Source organism: Ochotona curzoniae, unplaced genomic scaffold (genome assembly GCF_017591425.1).
Source record: "Ochotona curzoniae isolate NIBS_2020 unplaced genomic scaffold, NIBS_Ocur_1.0 scaffold_3223, whole genome shotgun sequence".
In the NCBI taxonomy this organism is placed as follows: Eukaryota; Metazoa; Chordata; class Mammalia; order Lagomorpha; family Ochotonidae; genus Ochotona; species Ochotona curzoniae.
In genome coordinates this window covers 45226-69014 of record NW_024467108.1, presented here as the reverse complement: position 1 = coordinate 69014, position 23789 = coordinate 45226, and positions in this window count along the sequence as shown.

Below are 23789 nucleotides of genomic sequence, written 5' to 3'. Positions count from 1 at the left end.
AATTTTCTGTGTTGTACAATTTTTTCAATCCATGTGTTTTTTCATAGTATGCAATCTCCATTAAGTTTTTTAAATTTAATTTTAAAGATATATTTATTTTTATTGGAAAGGCAGATTTATAAGGAGAAAGATCCTCCATCTGCTGGTTCACGCTGCAAGTGCCCTCAAAAGCCAAAGCTGAGCTGATCTGAAGCCAGGAGCCAGGAGCTTCCTCTGGGTCCCCCACACGGATGCAGGGTCCCAAAGTTTTGGGCCATGCTCAACTGCTCTGCCAGGTCACAAGCATGGAGCTGGAAGGGAAGTGGAGCAGCTGGGATTCAATCTGGCACCCATATGGCATCTCAGTGTATGCAATGTGAAGACTTTAGGCACCAGGCTACTGCACTGGGCTTTCTCCGTTAAATTTTTAAGATCACTGTTATGCTTGGATCTCTAAATTTTTTTCTCCCCAAAAGCCTTTGATCTTTTAAGGGTAATTACTGTGTGTATGTGTGTAAATTGCCTCAGATCTGCTCTCCTCCCTTTTCAACAATAGCTGAAGCACCTACTCTGTGAGGTTGCTGAGAATACGACAGTGAATAAAGGAAATAATTCTTGGCTCTGTGAAGCTTATAGTGCAGGAGTTGGATAAACATAAGAAGGGCTTTGAAGAGATACAGGGAATGAAGAGAACAGGTAAGGAGCTTCACCTAGGGAGAGCCTTTCTGGGGAAGTGACATTCAAGTCAAGCTCTAAGTATAGGTATTGGAAAGACATGGTGGGCACAGAAGAGGACTACAGCGAGAGAGGAGCATTCTGAAAGAAGGAACAGAATATGGAAAAGATTATAGTCCATAGCCAAGTAAGGGATGGAAGTGTTTGGAGGGCAGCAACGGGTGTGAAGAGTTAGTGCTAGGGGTAGAGGTTAGGGAACAAGGCAGGGATACATCAGCTATATTCCAGATTCTGACATTATTCCAAGGACAAATGGAAGCCAATAAAGCATTCAGGAAGGGCCGTGAGATGACTTACATTTTGTGAATATGGCTCCCACTACCCTTTAGATAACAAAGGACAAGCAGGATGATTAGGAGGCACTTGTGGAAGGTCAGGGGATGACACTGCTTGATAGTGACTTGGACTAGAATTGGCAATGAAGGTCTGGGTGGGGGCGCTTTGGCATTAGAACAGGCAGGGCCTATGACTGCTTGAAGACAAGAGATTAGAGAGTGGGAGAAGTGAAGGATGACGAGCAACTTTCTGACCTGAACTGCCAGCTGTTTAGAGGTGTCCGTACCTAGTGAGTGGTCCCTTCCCTCAACCTGTGGAGACCTCTCTTTATCCAACCTGGGTCCCTGTGCACTGCAGAGTTACAGTGGCCACACAAAAGTATATTCTCACAAAGGCACTGGCACATTCTCTCATAGCCAGACCCACAGATGTAGAGGCCCATGGAGACTCACACAGACAGGAACAAAGCACACACTTGTATACACATGCACAGAGGCTTGCTGTAGCACACAGCCACTGCACCTAACAGGCATACCACTTCTTATGTTCAGAAGCACATTTTCACAAGCACACACATGCATGCACGTATTCATTGACATGTCCCCAACCCCACAAACATGCAGGCAAACATATGTACACATTCAGATACTTACAAAGAAAGTCACATGGATTTTACATAGACAAGCACATCCATGCCCTCAGATATTCAACCCTCTCTAACACCCTCCCCCCACACACTCACCCTTCATGCCCTCAGACAGGCCCACTGTCACGTATGCACAAACTGACGAGGCAGGCACGCGCGCACACACTTGCAAACCCACCCACGCGCAGGCACGCTCTCACACATGCTGCCGGGGCACTCGTGGTCAGCTCTGTGGCTGCAGCTGTGACCTCCGGGTCCCTAGGGCCTCTGTCTGGACTATGCCTCATCACTTCCTGCTCCAAGGCTTCCAGTTCCAAACCTGAACTCCAGACTCTCTCCTGAGACTGTCTCATCTTCTCTCCAGCTCTCTTCTCAGCACCATCTCCTCCCATCTGTCCAGTGTTTCTCACTGCTTCTTCCTTAAGGCTTGATCCTCCTCCCCGTTCTCATCTTTCCCTCTCCAGGCCTGTCCCATTCCTTTCCCCGGATCTCGCCTGTCCCATCCATCTTGTCTCTTTCCCCCATCTATGCTGCCTCCTATTCAGATCTGTCTCCCCTCCCCCAGACCTGCCACATCTCTTCTGCCACCCGTTCTGCCTCACTACATGCCCTCAGTCTGTCCCCCGCCCACCCCTTGTCCTGTTACTTGGTCTTCTGACTCTATCCTGCTCTCCCCCTCTATCCCCACATCTGGGCCTCTGGAACCACAGCTGGTTCTCATTAGGAGGGGGAGGGGCAAGCCTGCTCATTGGGGCCTGAAGCGTGATGTCAGTTCCCCCTCCCTAACACAGCCCCCTCACGCTCCCCCCTCCACCCCCAGCCTGTGTGTCTGCAGGACCTGGGAGTAAGGGGGAACACGGGAGAGGAAGGAGAGGTGGGCTGCGGGGAGGATGGTGGACCTCAGGGGAAGGGGCTGTTCCAGGAGGAAGCAGAGCAGTGGCCCGAGGTACAGAAGGGGAAACAAGCTGGGGGAACTGGCACCACCCTTGCCTCCTCCCTCCACTTCCTGTCCCAGGGCCCGCGAGGGGCAGGGACTAGAAAGACAACAGCGGTGAGGAGGGGGGCTATGAAAGACAGACTGGCTAGAAGTGCAGGAAGAAAGGGCAGCCTCGGTGAGCAAAGGGAGGTGGGCAGAAAGAGGAAGAGAGCCTCAGATTGCAGCGTGTTGGCAGGGCAGTGTAAGGGGAAAGCTGGGGGAGGATCCAGAAGAAGACTGAAGGTGAATGAAATCAAGTGGCAGAGCCTATGGGTCTATGGACCTGACATCCAGAGGGAATGTGGGTGCAGATGTGGGAGGGGTGGAGGAAGGACTAGGGGAACCACAGAGGAAGGTGCTCCAGGAGGAAGTAGAGAAGAGCTGGAAGTGGATGTGAACAGAACAGCCAGACCTGGAGAGGTTGTAGGGTGGGGAGAAAGGAGAGGTAGGGCCAGGCTGCAGGGAGGGCAGAAGAGGTGGGGAGGCAGGAGGACAGGGCTGACAAACTGGCTCCCTCTTGGTGTCCCTGAAGCAAGTCAGAGGCTGTGCTCCTGGCCTGGCCCTGTCCCTCCCAAGGAGGACACGCAGGGGACAGACTGAGCAGAAGAGGCAGAGAGAAAGTGCATTTTCTGAGCTTTTACAGCATACTGGGCCCCATGCCAGGCAATTCACAGACAGTATCTCATTTAATCATCATAACAAGCCTGTGAGGAAAGACTCACAGCTGCCATTTTCCAATGAGGAAATTGAGGCTCAGGGTGAAACGATTTTCCTGAGCGAACATAGTCTTAATTTGATCACAGGACTATGCATTCCATGTTGCCTGAGAGCTAGGGAAAGATGCAGTCAGGAAGAAAGAGAGGCGTAGCAGGACAGTGGAGGTAGGACAAGAACTCGTGCAGACTGCAGTGAGAGTGCGGCATCTTTAAGAGTCCAGGTTAGCAGCAGCAGGGCTAAGTGGACATCACTGAGAGAGAGGGGAGTAGGCAAAGTTGCCAAGACTAGGACACTGACTCTACAGCAAGGGTGAGGGAGGGGAAGGATTCTAGACTCTGGTCTCCCAGGTTTCTGGCCTGATCTATCCTGATCAGGTTACTTGTAGAAAAGCTAGGTCTCCGGGTGGGGCAGGTCCCAGGCATAGCTAGATCTGCAGGCCTGAAGCTTAGGAAAGGTGCCTGGATTGGAGGATGGGATGGGCTTGAACAAATCCAGGGGTAATTGAAAGCTGTGAATGTAGAGACCCCCTTCAGACAGGCTGTGTAGAGTGGAGCATCTCACACGAAACCCAGGGAAAATCCCAAATAAGGGCCAGCTGAGCAGACACTCTTCTTGGAAGGCAGAATCACAGAAGTGAAGGGTAAACACAGGCCGAAGTGGTTAGTGTCCAGTGCTGCTGAGATAGGAACGGACTGTGAACTCGGCAGTAAGGAGGTCACAGGGGATCTTGGAGAGACTTGTGAGGGCACAAGCCCACTACAGGGAAATGAGAAGGGATCTACAAACAGCTAGACCAGCTGTCAGCCTACATTCATTCGTTATGTGCTCACCACATTCTGAGAACAGGGATACAAATAAGGGCACTTCTTAAAGTTTGTGGGGAAAAATGGAATTAACAGATACATTTATTTTGGTATAAAAACATGGTATTCATGTATAGTTTTTTTCTTTCTTTCTTTTTTTAAAGATTTGTTTATTTTTATTGGAAAGGCAGATACACATAGAGAAGGAGAGATAGAGAAAGACCTTCCGTCTGCTGATTCACTCCCCAAATGGCCGCAATTAAGCCCATCTGAACCAGGAGCTTCCTCCAGGTCTCCCACGTAGGTGCAGGGTCCCAAGCTTTGGGCCATCCTCACCTGCTTTTCCAGTCCACAGGCAGGGAGCTGGATGGGAAGCAGCTGGGATTAGAGTTGGTACCCATTCGTGATCCTGGCACATGCAAGGTGAGGACTTTAGTTACTAGGCTACCACACTAGGCCCACATAGTTTTTTCATAATATACATTTTCCATGAACTTCTTGAAGACCCTCATATGTTGTAGTGAGGTGAGAGAAGGCAGTGGTTCAGACGGGGACTTCAGAGCTGAAGTCTGGACTCTGTTCTCAGCTTCATACTTCCTAGTTGTGAGATTTTGGGCAAGCCAATGACTTTCTCAGTGCTTACATTTCCTCATTTACAAAATATGGATAATAATAATACTACATTGTATCCAACAGTATCTGGCATACACAAAGCTTTTATAGGCATGCAAGCATGAGCTATTAATCTAGTGGTTAAGAGGATGGACGCAAGGGGTAGGCTATAGTGTAGGCTAAGCTTCTGGTGTGGTGCTGATATCCTATATGGGCACTTATTTGAGTCCTGGTTATTCCACTTCTGATCCAGTTCTCTGCTTATGGAGTGTGAAAGCGGCAGAGGGATTAAGTCCTTGGGCTCCTGCATCTATGTGAGAGACCCAGAAGAGGCTCCTGGCTGCTGCTTCCTGGTAGACTGAGCTCCGGCCATTGGGGCCATTTGGGGAGTGAACAAGTGGATGAAGAGTACACTTGCTCTCTCTCTTCTCTCTGTAACTCTGGCTTTCAAATAAAATTTAAATCTTAAAAAGGATGGACTGCTTTGAGATAGGAGTTCAAATTCTGACTCTGCAGTTGGCAGCATAACCTTGGGCAAACTTATCTAATGTTTTTAAACCTTGTTTGGCTTCTTCTGCTGTAATACTGGAATCAAAGTGGGTAACTCAGTGGTTGATACACGAGTTAAATGTTATAAAAACTTACCACAGTACCTGGCCCAAACAGATGGTGCAATAAATGTTAGCTGCTGATGCTGTATCTCTTTCAGACACAAACACACATTCACTAAGCTTGGGATAGTGTTATCTCACAGATAAGGAAAGTAGGGCTTAAAGAAGGTAGCAGAGACATCTAGAATGGAGTTCAGGCAGACTGCAAAGCTAATCCTTTCTGCTGCACCACACTGCTTCTCTGCTATAGCTCTTGGAATGCCCAGCAGAAGGACCAGTGATTAGGGAAGGAAAATGACCCAAGTTTTTCTGCTTTAGGAGTTGAAGTCTGGACGTGTGCACAGGGTGAGTTAGAGGAGGAGTGTAAGGTGAGGCAATCCCCAGTCTAGCTGAAGAGTCAAGTGAGCCCAGGACAAGGTGGTGAGAGTCGGGCTTGCTTGGAGGCCTCCAAGCAAACAAAGAATGAAATGGGAAGGGGAGATCCCGGGGCAAGGCATGTTCGTCATTCATTGATGGATTTGTTCAACAAACATGTGCCAAATGACACAGGAACCACTAGAGATGGAGCAAGAACTTGGAGATCAAATTCTTGCCTTCATGGAGGAAGGGAGACCTGGACAAGAACAGGTGGGGTAGCTGTTCATCACAGCTGGCTGTGATGGGTTTGGGAGTCCTGGGGGCTGAGGAGGACAGTGAGGCTGAAGCTGGCAGGAAATCTGGAAGATGGAGCAACCCAGAGGTGTCAAGAGGGAGGAAGTTTAGGGAAAGGGGAGATTGCTTAATGGGACAAGGCAGTTACAAGTAAAATTGATTGAATAGTGGGAATTTTTCTTTCTGAACCACCAGACCACTGTTTTAAGGAGATATTGTTATTTTTATTTTCACTTGGTGAGCTTAGAGAAGCTCAGCCACTCAGGTCATAAACAGTGTGGCTGGAAGATTTGAGGTGTAGTCATCCCTCTCTGTTTTCTCTTTTTTCACCCCTTGTCTCATCAACCATATGGGAGTTGTCTTCTAGGTTCTAATGACTAACAGGCTTCTTCAGGCAGCTCTGAGAGTCAAACAAGGAGGGTCATGCACTACATGAGCAAAGAGGGGCTTCATTCCTCAGGCCTTTGGGCTCCAGATGCACCACCTGAAGATACACCCTCACCAGGTGACACAGGGAATCAGCAGCCCCTTACACTAAGCAACCCCTAATGTTAAAATGCCTTAGTGTTAGAGGATTCCCTAGGGAACAAGGAAGGGTAATTGAAAGAAGAGGCAGGCAGATAACAGGAAGAAGCTGGGATCCAGGAGCAAGAACTTCTGGAGGGGCTCTTGCTAGCAGGAAACAGGGCATCAGGGAGAAGAGCCAGCCCAATCTTATTTCTGCTACCACTGACAGGCAGGAGAAGGGAGAGAAAGAGGCCACAAGACGCAAGGAGCAGGGGCTGGGATGCCAAGAGTTGCAGGGCTTTAAGTGATGGGATGAAGGAGCAGCTCAGGGCATCTCACAGGAGAGAAGAGTAGAAGAAAGGCGTGAAGAGGATCTGGGAAACCAGAAGGCCAGGTAGAAGGAAGAGAGGAGGAAGAGGATGGAGCAAGGAAGACTATGTTATGTTTCCAGGGAAGTAAATGAATTCTGTGAAATCATCTCAATTATGTAGACAGTCAAGACCAGGTAAAAAGTGAATGAAGGGGAGAGATGGACTGTGAGAGGCCTTATGTATTTATTCTTTTGTTCACTGCCAAGCATCTGGGTCAAAATGTGCATAAGATACTACTCTGCCTTATCAAAGAGGTCTTAGCCTGGCTGGGGAAACACAGCAAGGAGGAGGCAACAACAGAGAAACAGGAGAAGCTCAAGCCTGCCTGGCAGAATTAGCAAAGACAGAGTTTGAGAGTAGATTTGAGGATGAGAAGGGATTAGCCAGGAGGAAGGGAGTGAAGGAACGTTCAGGCAGCAGGTGTCAAGGGCCAGCAGCATGGAAGAATGTGATGTCTTTAGGGAACTAGAAGGAATTCACCATTGCTGGAATGCAAACTGCGAGGAGGCTAAGGAAATGGGACCAGTCATGAGGCTGAGAAGGCTGGGGGGAGTCAGAATGAGATCTCACAAGCTTCATTAACCAGTAGGGATTTCTGTTCAAGGAAAACAGAAAGACAGTGAATAATGCAGAGAGAGGAGTGACACAGCCAGGAGGATGTCTCCTGTTGCAGTGAGGATGAACTGGAAGAGGGAAGAGAAGTGTAGGGAGACAAATCTGGGCGACTGTGCAAAAATTCATATGAAAAGAAATAGCGAGGTGAAGGTACCAGCAGAAGTAATGGAGAAAGAGGATGGGATATCAGAGATTACTAGAGAAGAAGAAAGCAGTGGATTCCAAGTATTTTCTGAATGATGGGATATGTGGAGAAGAGAGATACTACCAGTTAGTTTCTGAGTTTCTAGCTTGTACTGAGTGGGGATAGTCATCTGGGGAAGGACGGAATGGTGAGTTATGTTTGTACATGTTAAAGGGCATGGGAGATACACAGCAAAGATCAAGCGGGCATCCAGTATGCAGGTCTGAAGCTGAAAAGTGATACTCGGAAATTACCAGTCCACAGATGACCATTAATGCCCTGGGAATAAATGAGATGGCTCATCCAGGGGCATATGGCTCTCTCAAAGGGAGGTTAGAGAGTCTAAAGCAGCTCTGGCAGAAGCAGTAAGAATCCTATCAGGCTGTGATCGTCTCTTCATTTACTGCCTCTCCTCCCACGAGTGTGTAAACTCCTTGTAGGTAGGAACAGTGACTCCCATCACTCAGCAGTGTGGCTGGCACACGGGTGCTCACTGAATCCTGACAGGTCAAAGTGACTCAGAAGCCAAAAGACTAAGAACAAAAGAGGAGAAAGGTCGACAATGCCACCGCCTTAAGAGGTCAAGCGGGGTTGGACTTAGAAATCCCCCAGATCTGGCAGGCGGAGGCCACTTTCACTTTGTGAGAGCTGTTAATTGGAGGGGCAGGAGTAAAGGGAAGTGGGGAAGTGGAAACATTTACTAATCTAGGAAGAAAACAAATGTGAGTCTGAAGTGTACTGCTAACTGGTTTGCGAGGAAGAAGAGGAGAGAGGGGAGGATCGTTATGCACTTGCAGGAGGAGTGGGAGAGGGAGAAAACTTCAGACCTGTGAAAGATAGAACAATCAGCAGAGTGAAGTCGATGGAGGAGAGAGGGAGTGGGAGCCACAAGACAGGTGGAGAATTGGTTGTAGATACAAGAGACACATGCATTATAGGAAGGAAGAAAAAAAAAAGAGGGTGCGGGTAAAAATCTGGTGGAGGACATAGAGGGCTGAGGAAATTCAAATGGAGAAGACATGTTTCCTACTCCTAATTCCTTCTTCTCCCCGTGCCCCACAAACCCCTTTGTCTCAGCCCTGCTGAAGCCACTGTCAGATGAGCTCCTCCAACTTCCTGCCTTCTCCCTGTCTCCTGCCACTACTCCAGGTCAGGTGAGCATTATCCCCTCCTAGGGTCCTGCAACAACAACCTGCTCCACACACTGCCAGAGTGTTATGCCTAAATAGCATCTGATCCTGTCACCCCATTACATGAATCCTTTCTTGGGACTTACAAAGACCCTGCAGAGTCTGAGTCTCCATCTATCTCCTATCGTCCTATAAATGCCATATTCACGGAACTGCTCCAGCTTCGAGACACAATACCTGTCTGTATGTGAGCTTTCCCATGCAGCTCCCTTGACTTGTCTCCTCTATCACCTCCCATTCGCTTGGTTGATTTCTATTTTTCTATCAGGTTTAAGCTTAAATGCTGCTTCCTCTAGGAAGTCTTTACTGCCCTCCCTGCATTGACTTAGATCTCCATGCCGAGTGCTGTGGCTACAACACTTAACCCTGTGGCCTGCAGGCTCTTTGAGGGCTAGAGCCATATCCACTCTGTTCCGCATATATCAGCTCTTACAACACTGCCTGGTAGGGTGGTTACATTTGTTGGATAACTGAATCTGTGGATGGAATAATTAATCTACCGAAAACAATTCAGTGAAGGGTGTGGGACAAAAGGAATGTGAAGACAGAAAAACTTTCATCTTGGGTAGGTATTTGGCTTGAGTGTTAAGATACTTTTTTGGAATGCCCACATTACATGTCAGGGCACTTGAACTTGAAGGCCAGTTCTGCTCCTGATTCCTGGTTCTGCTAGTAGTGGTCACGGGGGGGGGGGGGGGCAGTAGGTGATGACTCAAGTACGTGGGTTACCTGGATTGGGTTCCAAGCTTCCAGCTTTGATCTCTGGCTATTGAGCATATGAAGAAAAAATCCGTATATGGGAGATTTCTACCTGTATGTCTCTGTTATCTCTTTTTCTGTCCTGTCTTCCAAATAAAAAATTATTTAGTGAAAGTTCCATTGAGAGTAAATTTATAAAAGCACAGATTTATGTAAGTTTTGCCTCTTAGAGTGGCTGAGAATTTGTAGGGTGGGAGGGCTCAAGGAGAATGGAACAAAGGCAGCCAAGGAGTGCTGAATAGACAGTTCTTGGCATATGAGCTGGAGGGAGCGCACAGAGCCAGGAAGGAGCAGATGATGAGACAGAGGTCAGGGCAAGAGGGCATTGGGAAGAGAAAGAGTATATTGGAAACAAGGGCATCTGAAAGCTGGGAAGATATAGGGAGTTGTAGGCATAGAGTGGAATTCAGGAGTAATTTTAGAGATCAAAGAGTTCCTCAGAGTGGTCCAGAAGCTACGGTGGTGCAGGTATTGGAAGGACAGGTAGGACCTACAGGATAGAAGGCAAGGGGAAGATCAACTCGGGTTTCAAAGTTCTCAAGAAACCAGAGGCAAAGCCTGGGAGGGGTTCAGAGAAGGAGTAAGGGTGTGCGCTCTGTAAGGAAAACTGAACCAGGGAAACTCTCCCCAGGTGTGTGTGCATGTGCGTGAATCTCCTAGGGGTTATCTAAGTGCTTATGTGGTAAGGGTGGCTGCAGCAGACTCCTATGAGTGTCAGGTCTTGGACACACCTGCTATGTACAGACAGTTCTGCTCAGTCTGTGTAACCTAAGTGATGTACTGGCTGTGACAGTGTCTCCTGAGAGGTTGTTGGCAGTAACAATGTCCCCCATCCTAAGTGTTGGCCTTAAGAATGACTCCCTGGGAATGTATGGGTTGCAACATCTTCTGTAGGTGTGTGTTGGCTTGGCAGTCTACTGTGGGCTATGGGTGTTGATTCTGACAGTGCTTCCTGGAGGTGTACGAGGGCTGTGAGGACATCTCTTGAGGATGTATGTGACTGGGACAGTGTCCCCTGTGGGTTCAATAGGGCTATGACTTTGTCCCATGTGAGTATTTAAAGAGTTGACATAAGCGACAATATTTTTCCGGCCTATGACCTTGTGGCTGCTGGCCCAGCCCATGCCACACTGAGTGCATTGTGCCTCTGGACCTCCCTCTCCCCACCCCCTCGGTGTGGGACCCAGGCCTGCGGTGACCTCCCTGCATCCCCTGCCCGGGATTCTGATGGAGGCATCCTGGACACCAGCTCCTAGGAGTTGCTCAGGCATTGGCTTCTCCTTACAATACCAGCGGGGTGACTCCTCCACTTGAGGCTCCACTCTCTCAGCTCGGCTGCTTTCTGCTCCCCACCCCCCTCAGTTTCTTTGTCTCTGTCTCAGTTTGTCTCTGTCACACACCCATCCTCCACATTCTGACACATGGCTCTCACAGAGCTAGGCAACACACGCACACAGCCTCGCAGGGACTCCCTCCCCATGACACACTCATCCCGACCCCACACCCCCTCCGAGTGACACGCACATGCACACACAGCCCCCCCCTCCAGGACCCGCACTGGCTCACACTCAGACGATGCACACACACTCGGAGTGGCACACACAACGCAGCCCGCACCCCACTCCCCGCACACACGCGCCGCCACACAGCCCACTCGATGACACACGCACACAAAGACCCCGGCCCTGCCCCCACGCTCACGTTCACGCTCGCCCGTCCCGCAGGCCCAGGCCCCCCCTCCCCCATTGTCTCGGGCTCAGAACAAAGCCCCCGGCTGCACCGCCGCCGCCGCAGCCCCAGGAGGCCAGCGGGGCCGGGCGGGCGCGGTCGGACGGGCCGGGCGGCCGTGGCACTGACCTCCGCGAGACGCGGGCTCCCGTGCCCGGTGCTGGGGCGCCGTCCGGCTGCGGTCAGCCCCCCGGGCAGCGCCCGCCCGCGCGGGGCCTGGGGCCGCGCATCGTCGTCCGCCGGTCTGCGGCCCGCGCTCCCCTCCGGGCAGCTTGCCGTCGGTCCCCGCGCCCTGGGCCGTCGATCGGTCGGTCCTCCGCCGCCGGGGCGCCGCCTCCTCCGCAGCCGCCCCGCGGAGGATGCGAGATTCGCCGCGGCGGCCCGAGCCCCCTCCCCTCCCCTCCCCCGCCCTGCGCGCGGTAACCCGAGCCCCCGCCCCTCCGCCCGCACAGCCCCCGCCCCACCGCGCCGCGCGCCCCGGCGCCCCCGCCGCCCGCCCTCCCTCCGCCCCTCGACTTCCCGGCCCCAGTCCCCGGCGCCGGATCCGGCCCCCGTCCTGGTTCGCTTCCCTTCTCCCGGTCACTTCTCCCCGTTCTCTCCTCCCATCCCGTCCGCTGCATTCCCCCCTCCTCTACCCCGCCTCGTCCTGCTCTTGCATCTTCCTTCCATCCCCTCTTCCCCCGCCGTCCCCTCCTCTCCCCCACGGTCCTGGCCCCCCTCTTCCCTTCTCCTCCCAGCCTTCATTTGCAGTCTCCTCTCTCTTCAATCCCTTTTCCCTGTGCTTGCTCCCCGTCTCTCCCTTCGCTCCATCCTCTCTCCCCAGCTTGTCCCCGTCCTCTTCCCCAACTTTTTCTTCTCTTCTCCCCATCTCCTGCTTTCTTCCTCATTCTCGTCCCCCTTTCCCTGCCCTCCTCTTACCTCGTGCATACCCCGTGTCCTTACCTTCCAGTTCATCCTCTCCACCCCCACGCTGGTCACTTCTCATCACCCCCCAGGGTCTCTCCTTCACTTTGTCCTTTATCCCAAAGTTTTAGAGAGAGAAATTGGGAGATATTGCAGCGAAGAACTGCGGAATGGGGATGGGGGCAGCTATCTCAAAGAATACACTCAAAGTCAGAAGGAAATTGCTCAGGGAAGTGAGAAGGGTCTTGAGGGAGACCAGCTTGGGAGAGGTGACATCAGACCGACGTGGAGAGTAAGCAAACTTGACGGAACTGGAAGACATTATTAGACTCTTCCCTTTTGTCCTTTGTTAGGCCCGTGAGTGGGCAGTGGGCAGAAAAGGTGTTTTGGACTTGAGATGTGTACAGATGGCACCAAGAAATATGGAACGATGCGAAGGTTTACTCTGAGCAGAAGGGAGAGTGAGTTTGGAAGACAGGAGTGAGGGAGAGGCTGGAGCCTTCGAAGGCATCCGCGTTTCTGGGTTGGGCAGCTGGGTGCTGGTGGTGACATGCACTGTGCTAGACAAAAGGAGCAGTGGGCTGCGGGCGGGGGGGCGGTTGGTGTGGAAAGATGATGACTTGGGATTTGGGGTTGCTGACTTTGAAGTGCCAGTTGGGTAGGCAGGTCTGCAGCTTAGAGGAGCGGTCTGGGACGGACATAAATATTTGGGAGTCATCTGCAAATACCGTATAAGCTTGAATATAGGGTGAGGTTTTTGCTTTTTTGTTTTTCCAAAATCATCCCTCAGGAAAGAGGGAGTAACCTTATATTTGAGTCCTTACAAAGTCTCTCATATTACAGGGTTTGCTCTCATTTACTTTATTTTGAACAACAAACCACTGGATAGGGCCGTATGGCATGGTGACTAAGCTTGTGGACTCTGGAGCCAGACTGCGTGGCTCGGGGTCCAGGCTGCCATTTACACAAGCTATGTGACTGTAGGAAAGTTTCTTAGCCTGCCTGCCTCAGTTTTCTCATCTACAAAGTGGGCCCAAGGGTTAAATTATTCAATATGTACAAAATACTATGTACCCGGTAGACACAGTAAGTGTCCAATGCGTGTCAGCTGTTTTTCCTGTTTGGACAAGATGCATTAACCTGAAATATCCTCAACAATGCTGTTCTGAATGCCTGTAGAGGTCATCTGCCACAGACTGCCTAGTCAAAGAACGTTAGCATAGCTTTGGGAACTATTCTTGGCAGGATGAGCTCACAAGTGCATGTGTTGGAAATCTCTGAATGCACTTTTTAAAGGTTGCTTTAAAAAGTGATACAGTAGTGCTTGGGAGGGGCTCTGGGATGCTGACAGTGTTCTAATTCTTGACTCGAGTGGCGCTCCATGGGTGTTTTGCCTTGTGCTGGTTCATGGGGTCACGCATTCATGGCTAGCTGATATCCTTACTGCATGTGCATTATACTTTTATTTTTAAAGTTAATTAAAATTACACCAGGTGATTTTTTTTTTTTAGGAGTCATGAGTATACTCTGGCAGGATGCATGCCAAAAACCAACTGCCCTGATGTGATGCAAATGGGACTTGTGACTAGGGATAAAGTTTCCAATGACTGCATCATCTGTGGATTCAAACTGTACTGTGTCCTCTCCCAAGCCTTCACGAAGACCAAAGAGAAGGTCATTGGTTCTGAGAAAGTGTGTAGGGTGAGTGAAGGAGTGCCTCTAATAAGAACCTTCTTTTGAGCATGTGTGTTAGGAATATACATGCGATTACTTAAAAATGTGAACATTGGAAAAAAACATGCATCATAGTATGTAAGGATTTAAATACATACATAATAAGATCCACTGATTAGTAGAAGTAGACTTTTGATTGTCTCGTGCTCATCCTTGAAGTTATACATTCTCAGGGTGTTCTAAAAACTTTCTGCGGCATGGAGGGGAGGTGGCAAAGCCAGCAGCTGTGTTGTGGCACAGGGAGTTAAGCTGTTACTTGTGACATCAACATCCCATATTGGAGCACTGATTCAAGTCCCAGCTATTCCACTTCTTTTTTTGTTTTTTAAAGATTTTATTTTTATTATTTTTTCATTGGAAAGGCGGATATACAGAGAGGAGAGACAGAGAGGAAGATCTTCCGTCCGATGATTCACTCCCCAAGTGAGTGCAACGGTTGATGCTATGCCGATCCGAAGCCAGGAGCCTCTTTCGGGTATCCCACGAGGGTGCAGGGTCCCAAAGCTTTGGGCCGTCCTCAACTGCTTTCCCGGGCCACAGGCAGGGAGCTGAATGGGAAGCGGGGCTGCCGAGGTTAGAACCGGCGCCCATATGGGAACCCTGGGGCGTGCAAGGGGAGGACCTTAACCACTTGCGCCACCGCGCCGGGCCCAGCTTTTCCACTTCTGATCGGTTACTTGCTAATGTCTCTGCCTGGGAAAGCATCAGAAGGTGGCCCAAGTGTTTGAACTACCTCTGCCCATGTGGGAGACCCAGAAGAAGCTCCAGACTCCTGGCTTCAGCCTGGCTGCACTCCAGCGGTGGTGGATGGAAATCTCTTCCTCTCTCTCAATTTCTTTCACTCTGCCATTCAAATAAAGAAAATTCATTCTTTTAAAAAAAGATTTATTTTATTTGAAAGGCAGAATTAGAGAGAGGTCTTTCATCCACCACAGCTGGGGTTTGGCCCGATTGAAGTTAGGAGCCTCTTCTAGGTCTTCCACAAGGATGCAGAGACCCAAGCACTTAGGCCATCTTCTACTGCTTTCCCAGGCACAATTGCAGGGAGTGGGGTCAGCCCTGGAACATCCAGGACTCAAACAGGGACCATATGGGATGTTGATGCTGCAGGCAGAGGCATAGCATGCTACACCATTGCACTGGCCCTTAAAATTCATTCGTTTCTAAAACCTGTAAAACATAAATTAAAAAAAAAAAAATTTAGGGCCCGGCGCGGTGGCGCAAGTGGTTGGGGTCCTCCCCTTGCACGCCCGGGATCCCATATGGGCGCCGGTTCTAATCCCAGCAGCCCCACTTCCCATCCAGCTCCCTGCCTGTGGCCTGGGAAGGCAGTCGAGGACGGCCCAAAGCTTTGGGACCCTGCACCCGCGTGGGAGACCCAGAAGAGGCTCCTGGCTTTGGATTGGCATAGTATCGGCCATTGCACTCACTTGGGGAGTGAATCATTGGATGGAAGATCTTCCTCTCTGTCTCTCTCTGTATATCCGCCTTTCCAATAAAACATAATAAAAATAAATCTTTAAAAAAAATTTTTATTATTATTTTTTTTTATCGTAAAGGCAGATTTACAGAAAGAGAAACAGAAGGCTCTTCCATCTGCTGGTTCACTCTCCAAATGGCTGCAAGGGCCAGAGCTAAGCCAATCCAAAGCCAGGAGCCAGGCTTCTGGCTTTCTGATGTGTGTGCAGGGTCCCAAGGTTTTGGGCCATTCTCCACTGCTTTCTCAGGTCATAAGCATGGAGCTAGATGGGAAATGGAGCAGTCAGGACACAAACCATTGCCTGTAGGATTTAGTCACTGAGCCGTTGTGCCAGGCCCAAAGCAAAGGCCTTCTTGGGGCAAGCATTTGGCCTGGCAGTCCAGACACTGGTTGGGACACCCATAACCTCTATCAGAGTGTCTGAACTCCCTTGCTGGCTTGAGTTCCTGATCCCAGCTTCCTGACAATGTAGATCTTATGAGGCAGTAGTAATGGCTCAAGTGTTTGGATTCCTATCACTCATGTGGCAGACTTAAATTTGACTTCCATAGTGTGGGCTTCAGCCCCAGGCCCTGGTCATTAAAGGGCATTTGGGGAGTGAATCAGTGTATATGAGCTATGTCTGTCTGCCTATTTTCCCTAGACCTCATGTTTCCCACTGTATTTGGACCCTTACCATCCATGTAAGAGACCTGGGTAGAATTCCCGTCTCCTGGCTTTGACCTGAGCCAGTCACTGGGGGGATGAACCAATGGATGGAGGATATCACTCACTCTCTGTACAACCAACTTTTGAATAAGTAAATAAAAGGAAAAAAAATGTTAAGTTTCTGGTTCCATTTGCCAGTCATCTTCCAGTTTTACTTACATGGACCAATAAAGCTGCTCTTCCTTTCTGAACTAATTCAAATTGGGTTTCTTTCACATGCAGTTATCTTTTTACTCTTGTCGACTGTCACTACTGTTTTACTTTCACTCCCTCCTTATCTCTTGTGGCCTGGTATATTGCCCTTCTCTCCTTGATCACTAAAGTTGTCAGCTATATCCTAATTCAAAAATCTAAATGAGACCTCTCAGATTCAGCCATACTCTCACTCTGTAGGCATCTCATTGCTTGCTTGCACTCTATAACAAAACCTTTGACACACTTCTGTTACTTGATTCCTGCCTTATAGGCATCTGCTTCTTTTCATAGCTCTTCTTTTTGTTACCCACCTTTAAAGGCTGCCCTGACACCCTTCTCACTTCTACATCCATTCCCATAATTACTCTTTTCACCTATGTACAGGTGACTGAAATAGCCAGGAACAGGGAACTCCATCCAGGGCTGTCACATGGGTGGCAGGGGTCCAAGTACTTGGGTCTTCCTCTGCTGCTTTCTCTGGCGTATCAGACAGGAGCTGGATCTCAAGAGAGGCAGCAGTGACTTGTGATATGCCAGCATCCTTGACTTTCCTTGCTGTGCCATAACGCCCACCCTCGGAACCAGAAACTTGGATTGTCATTAAGCCTTTTTCTAGTTTCTGTTTCTCATTTTACTTTATTTTTGCTTGTCAAAAGAAAATATTGGATTTTAAATGATATTTTTATTTTGGAGTAATTTTAGATTTATAGGAAAGTTGTAAAGATAGTATTCAGAGTTCCCACATATCCTTCGCCCAGTTTCCTCTAATTAACATGTTGGTTAACATGGGTGTGTTATTATTAACTAAAGAGCAGACTCCACCAGTTTTTCCACTAATATTCTGTTTTCTGTTCAGGATTCAATCCAGGAAACCACACTGAATTTGGTCATCATGTTTAATTTCCTTTAGTCTATGACAGTGTCTCCATCTTGTTTTTACGACTATGCCAGTTTTGAAGAGTGGTGGCCAAACATTACGTAAAATGTCCTTCAGTTTGGAAGTGTCTGGTATTTTCCTTATGATTCAACTTAGGAGAAAAGGGCACAGGGTGAAGTGCTCTTCTCATCGTATCATCTCGTACTAGGATGTATGATATCAGTATGAATTTTCACTGTTGTTATTAATGTTGATCATCGGGATAAGGTTATATGATCCAGATCTTTCTACTCTAAAGCTACGCTTTTTTGTTTTTTTTTTTTCCCCTTACCAAATTTTATTTGGAAATCACTATATTCTGTACTCAGGGGAAGAGAGATTAAGCTCTACCTCCTAGAGAGAATTTATGTACATGATACATACATAAATACATGTATAAAATACATATTAGAACAAATTATATGTGTTATTTGAAGTTCTTCCATATGGAGGATTTATCTCTTATCTACTGAATTTTAAATAAATGTTCAAATTACTATTATAAGTGTACTTAGTTTAAAAACACTTTGTATCAACAACAAATTCGTGACTTGCAGGGAGACTCTGGATGGTCTGAGTTGACCCTTGTGTTCAGATCAATCTGGGAAGCAGGGGCCAAGTTCACTTCAATGATGGCAGCTTCCATTCAGACTGACTGTTGAAAATACCTTGGCATAGACTTACCCCGTTCCCTGGGACTATTTTAGTTCCTTCCTGTTACGTGAGTCCTCACTGAGCCTTCAGGTGTTAGCTGAAGCATCAGAGTGTCACATACATTTTCCCTGACCTGTGTGACTAGGTCAAATCCCCATGTGATGAGTTCTCATGGTGCTTGGTACTTCTGGGGAGGGGGCAATGATCACAGTTGCAAGTTTACATTCTTTCAAGTACATGAATGCTTGATTATACATCTATATGCGTCACTGAGCAGTATATGTGGTTTGTTAACACTGTAGCACATACATGGCGTACCTGATTGTAGGTGATAGTCTATCAATATTTGTTAAGTGAATGAATATCATGAATGGGGGGGTACTGTTTCAGGATAAACAGAGAATATTAATGAGACTACTACTCATTGAGTGCCTGGGGAGGAGAGGTGAGGAGGGAAAGTAACAGGATTTGGAGGAAAAGTGGGGAGGGTTAAGGGATAAGCAACAGGAACATGTTTAACACCGCAGTTAAGGACCCAATGGGGAGGTAGTTGCTAATAGAGGAAGGGTGCAGAGGGACCAAAGAATTAAACATGACAACAGGAGGCATTTTTTACAATTTTTATTTTTCATTCCACAGTTTTGTAGGTATAGGGCTTCTTCCCTTTCCCTTCCTCTTCTCCATCCCCTTTCAAGGGAAGTGTGGCTTCCTTCAAGGTGGAAAAAAAGATGGATGAAGATGCAAATAAGTGCATGTGTGACAGTATGTGGCAGTGGAGCGGGGAGAGGATACTGCAGACCATCGTATCTGATGATCTTGTTCTTTCTGGAAAAAAGTTTGGATTTTATGAAAAATGGATTTGAAGGAGGCACTATTTTAGAAACGTTAAGGGAAGTTTCAAAGGATTGAGGAATTATTATTATTTTTAAGATTTACTTATTTTTATTGGAAAGTCAGATATACAGAGAGGAGAAACACAGAGAAAGATTTTTTTTTAAAGATTTATTTTTTTAAATTTTTATTGGAAAGGCGGATATACAGAGAGGAGAGACAGAGAGGAAGATCTCCCGTCCGATGATTCACTCCCCAAGTGAGCGCAACGGCCGATACTATGCCAATCCGAAGCCAGGAGCCTCTTCCGGGTCTCCCACGTGGGTGCAGGGTCCCAAAGCTTTGGGCCATCTATGACTGCTTTCCCAGGCCACAGGCAGGGAGCTGGAAGGGAAGCGGGGCTGCTGGGATTAGGATTAGAACCGGCGCCCATATGGGATCCCGGGCGTGCAAGGCGAGGACCTTAACCACTTGTGCCACCGCGCCGGGCCCCACAGAGAAAGATCTTCCATTTGCTGGTTCGCTGAGCTGATCTGAAGCCAGGAGCCTGGAGCTTCTTCTGGGTATCCCATACCGGTGCAGGGTCCCAAGGCTTTGGGCTATCCTTAACTGCTTTCCCAGGCTGCAAGCAGGGAGCTGGATGGGAAGTGGGGCTGCAGGAACATGAACTGGTGCCCATATGGGATCCTAGCGAGTGCAAGGCAAGGAGTTTAGCCACTAGGTTACAACACCGGGTCCTCAAAGGATTGAGACATTAAGGGAATGACATCTGGTAGCCTTACAAGCATAAAGGACCAAGGAACTGAGGGTGCTGATGAGAAAACTTAGACTATAAACTCACCTACACTGAAGCCCTTTTTGACAAAGAGGAAAATAATTTTACAACAACGCTGAGGAGGATAGAGGCTTGTATAATGACATATGATCTCAAAGATTGCGGGATGAAGATAGAGTGGAAAATCTTTATTCTTCAGATAGTTGGAAGAAAGTATACATGTGGAGTACGTAAGAAAAGCCAGGTCTGGGGCTGGTGTTGTGGCATACCAGTTAAAGCCGCTGCCTGTAGCACCAGCTTCCCATATGGTGTCAGTTTAGGTTCCAGCTGCTCCACTTCTGATCCAGCTCCTTGCTAATGTGTCTGGGAAATGGGCCCCTGCACCCACATGGGAAACCTGAAAGAAACTCCTGGCTTCAGTTCAGCTCAACTCTAGCTATTGCAGCCATTTGGGGAACACATCAGCAAATGAAAAACCTGTCTTTTTCTGTCTCTCGATTTCTTCCTATTTCTGTATAGCACTCTACCTCTCAAATAAATGTTTTTTCAGTGCCAGGTCCCTTGCACAGGAAGTGGGGGCTTAGAAGTGGCTCAAGGCCCAGAATTTGGGGTGTTTTCCACAATGAGGTGAACGTTTCAGAAGAGAAAAAATTGAAGGATGAGCCCATGATGGAAAGGGCTGAAAGGCCTCCTTGGGGAGGACCAGATGGGAAAGGGAAAGAAAATGACCCCAGAGATCTGTCTTTGGAGCAGTGATCCTGAATGACATGATAGAGGCAGTGTTCACAGGCTGTTATTCATTTATTCCTCCTTAATGAGGAGGAATCACTGGGTGACATCAGTGCTAGGGTCCAGACGGCTGCAAGTCTTAGCTCCCTATTCAAAACTCATGGGAAGTAACAAGCCAGTAGAACTTCTCCAGAGAGCCCAGCATCAGAGGAAGTGAGCAGTATTGAAAAGTGACCAGAGTTCAGCATTGACTTGTGATCTTTCAAGAGTACGTTTTCCAGGCTCGGAAGGACTTCAACTCTCTCCAGAGACTTTAGGAACGGAAACTATTTTCTGCCATAGAGCAAAAGCCAGAGAAAGCAGGAGATGAAATCTAGAACACAGGTGTAGGGATTAATTGAGAAGAGGAAGGACTTCTGTCCTCTGGGATGGCAAGTAAGGAAAGCCAGTTTTCAAGAGTGATGGATTTGCTAGAATTTACCTATTTTTGTTAATTTACTGAAAGTGTGTTCCTTTTAATTATTTGCATGGTTTAATTATCTGCATGACTGGGCTTATTTTAACTACTTCTTAAGTTTTTTTTACAAAGCATCAGCTGACCAGTTTTAGTTTAGCTTAGTTTTAGTTTTAATTTATTTGCAGCTGTTTCATTGGATTCATTCTGCCATGGTTGGCCAAAGTTCAGAGTATTCTAAGTTTTTCCTTACTTTGAATATGTGACTTTTGGGAATGGGATTTTTTTGTACATTTTACTCTCCAAATGTTGTGCAATTATTCAAATGTCAAAAATTTTACAAACAATCTGGGGGGTGTAGGTTCTCTCTTCCAAATAGTTTCAATACAATAATTTGCCTTTTTCTTTAACATTTTTTGTGCATTTGTAATTTTAACAGATGTGCAAATGCAGACTGAAGTTTGACCATCAGGGATTTCCATGCTGATTGGTAAACGCCATAATAGTTACTAACATAAAGAATAAAATAATTATGTGCACTACATAATAAACTCAGTTCAAGGCAATTTTTCTGAGATGTTGTAATGGCTATTGATCCATGCATCTGCCATAGTGGCATCCATGAAACATTTGTGTTGTTTCTTCTAATTCATTTGTAATAACAATAAGAAGACTGCATTTTAGAAAGATCCCTGCTTATCCTTATGGTTGATTGGGTAATTATTGTTACTTCTAAATTGCTAACTTTTTACTTGCTTTCATTTCATTAGTGTCTTTACTGAGCCATAATGTGAATATCATGAAGTTCATTATTTAAAAAAAAAAAGGTAATTTTGTTGGACCTGGTGTGGTAGCCTAGTGGCTAAATCCTCCTTGCATTCATTGGGATCCCATTTGGGTGCTGGTTTGTGTCCTGGCTGCTCCACTTCCCATCCAGCTCCTTGCTTGTGGCCTGAAAAGCAGTAGAGGATGGCCCAAAGTCTTGGGACCCTGCATCCACACGGAAGAGCTTGAGGAAGTTGCTGGCTCCTGGCTTTGGATTGGCTTAGCTCTGGCTGTTGTGGCCACTTGGGGAGTGAATCAGTGGACTAAGGATTTTTCTATCTCTCCTCCTCTCTGTATATCTGCCTTTACAATAAAAATAAATATTTTAAAAAGAAGTATTTTGTTAAAAGTCAGAGTAACAGAGAGGGAGAGGCAGAGACAGACACTGGTTCACCCTCCAAATGCCCATCAAGGCTGAGGTTGGGGTAGACTGAGGCTAGGATGCCAGGAACTCCATCTAAGTCTCTCAGTGTGTGACAGGGCTCCACATACTTGGGCCATCTTCCATTGCTTTGCCAGGTCCATTAGCAGTGAGCTGGACAGGATGAAGGGCAGCCAGGACTTGAACTGATGCTCACAGTTGGAATATTGGTGTTCCAGGCTGTGACATAATCCATTGCACTATAACATTAGCCACGGAGTTTCTCCTTCCCTTCCTTCCTTCCTCCTTTGCTTCCTTCCTTCCTTTCTTCCTATTGGAAAGGCAGATTTACAGAGAAGGAAAGGCAGAAAGATCTTCCATCCACTGGTTCACTCCCCAGGTGGTCAAAACAGCCAGAGCTGGACCTATCCAAGGCCAGAAGCCAGGAGTTTCTTCCTTCTCCCACACAGACGCAGGGTCCTAAGGTTATGGGCCATCCTCCACTGCTTTCCCAGGGACAGGCAGGGAGCTAGACAGGAAATGGAACAGTCAGGACATAAACCAGTGCCTATATGGGATCCTAGTGCATGCAAGGCAAGGGTTTAGCCACTGAACCATTGCATCAGGTCCAAAGTTCATCTTTTTAAACTGTACAAGTCACAGTCTGTTTTAGTATATTCATAAAATAAAGCATGTATCACACTCAAATTCAGAATATTTTAATCATGCAAAAGGAAACCCCATGTCCTATTAATTGACAACCCAAAAATTGTCCCAATAAATCTGGCGGGACTCAGGTCACCTGGCTCAGGTCTCTTGGCCTGCCTACGTGGCAGACGCCAGGTTTGTGAGCCCTAGGAGCAGGGGATTGGTGGGGCTCAGTTCGCCTAGCCCGGGTCCTTGGGCTCGCCTGCAAGAACATGTCTTCCTCAGTGAAAAGGGCAGAGCAGAGGACACAGATCCTGATGCAAATTGAAAATATGGCAGCTCATTTGGTTCCATAGCAGAGGAAGGAGAACAGAACAAATTGGACAACCACCCCAGCCAAATGATGACAGCAAAAAATCTTGGTGAATGGAGACTTGAGGTTAACTGTTAGCCAATGGACACTGGGAGAGCTGCATTACCCTGGAGTAGGTGAAATCAAATGTATTTCAGAACTATCCAAACACTGGGGCAGAACCCTCAGAATATGCACACATTGGGACCCTGGGTTGATATCAGGTAGCAGTTTCTGATCCCTGGGTACTGGGACATTTGGAGTCTGTGGCTTCCCCCTTTTTCTCTCCTCTACCCACAGAAACAAAAAGAAATAGCAAATTTGGAAGTAATGATTTCACCCAGGCTTCCCTAAACTTCGATCCTTTCCACCCTGGTCAACCATGTAGTCATTATAAAAATAAAACAATTATTAAAAAAAAGTTGTCCCTAGGGCCCGGCGCGGTGGCGCAAGTGGTTAAGGTCCTCGCCTTGCACACCCGGGATCCCATATGGGCGCCGGTTCTAATCCCGGCAGCCCTGTTTCCCATCCAGCTCCCTGCCTGTGGCCTGGGAAAGCAGTCGAGGACGGCCCAAAGCTTTGGGAACCTGCACCCACGTGGGAGACCCGGAAGAGGCTCCTGGCTTCGGATCGGCGTAGTATCGGCCCGTTGCGCTCACTTGGGGAGTGAATCATCGGACGGAGGATCTTCCTCTCTGTCTCTCCTCTCTGTATATCCGCCTTTCCAAAAAAAAAAAAATAATAATAATAAAAATAAATCTTTAAAAAAAAAATAAAAGTTGTCCCCATTAGTAGTAACTGTTTTCTCCTCTTCCCAAATGCTGGCAATGGCAACTAACAATCGACTTTTTATCTAGAAATTTC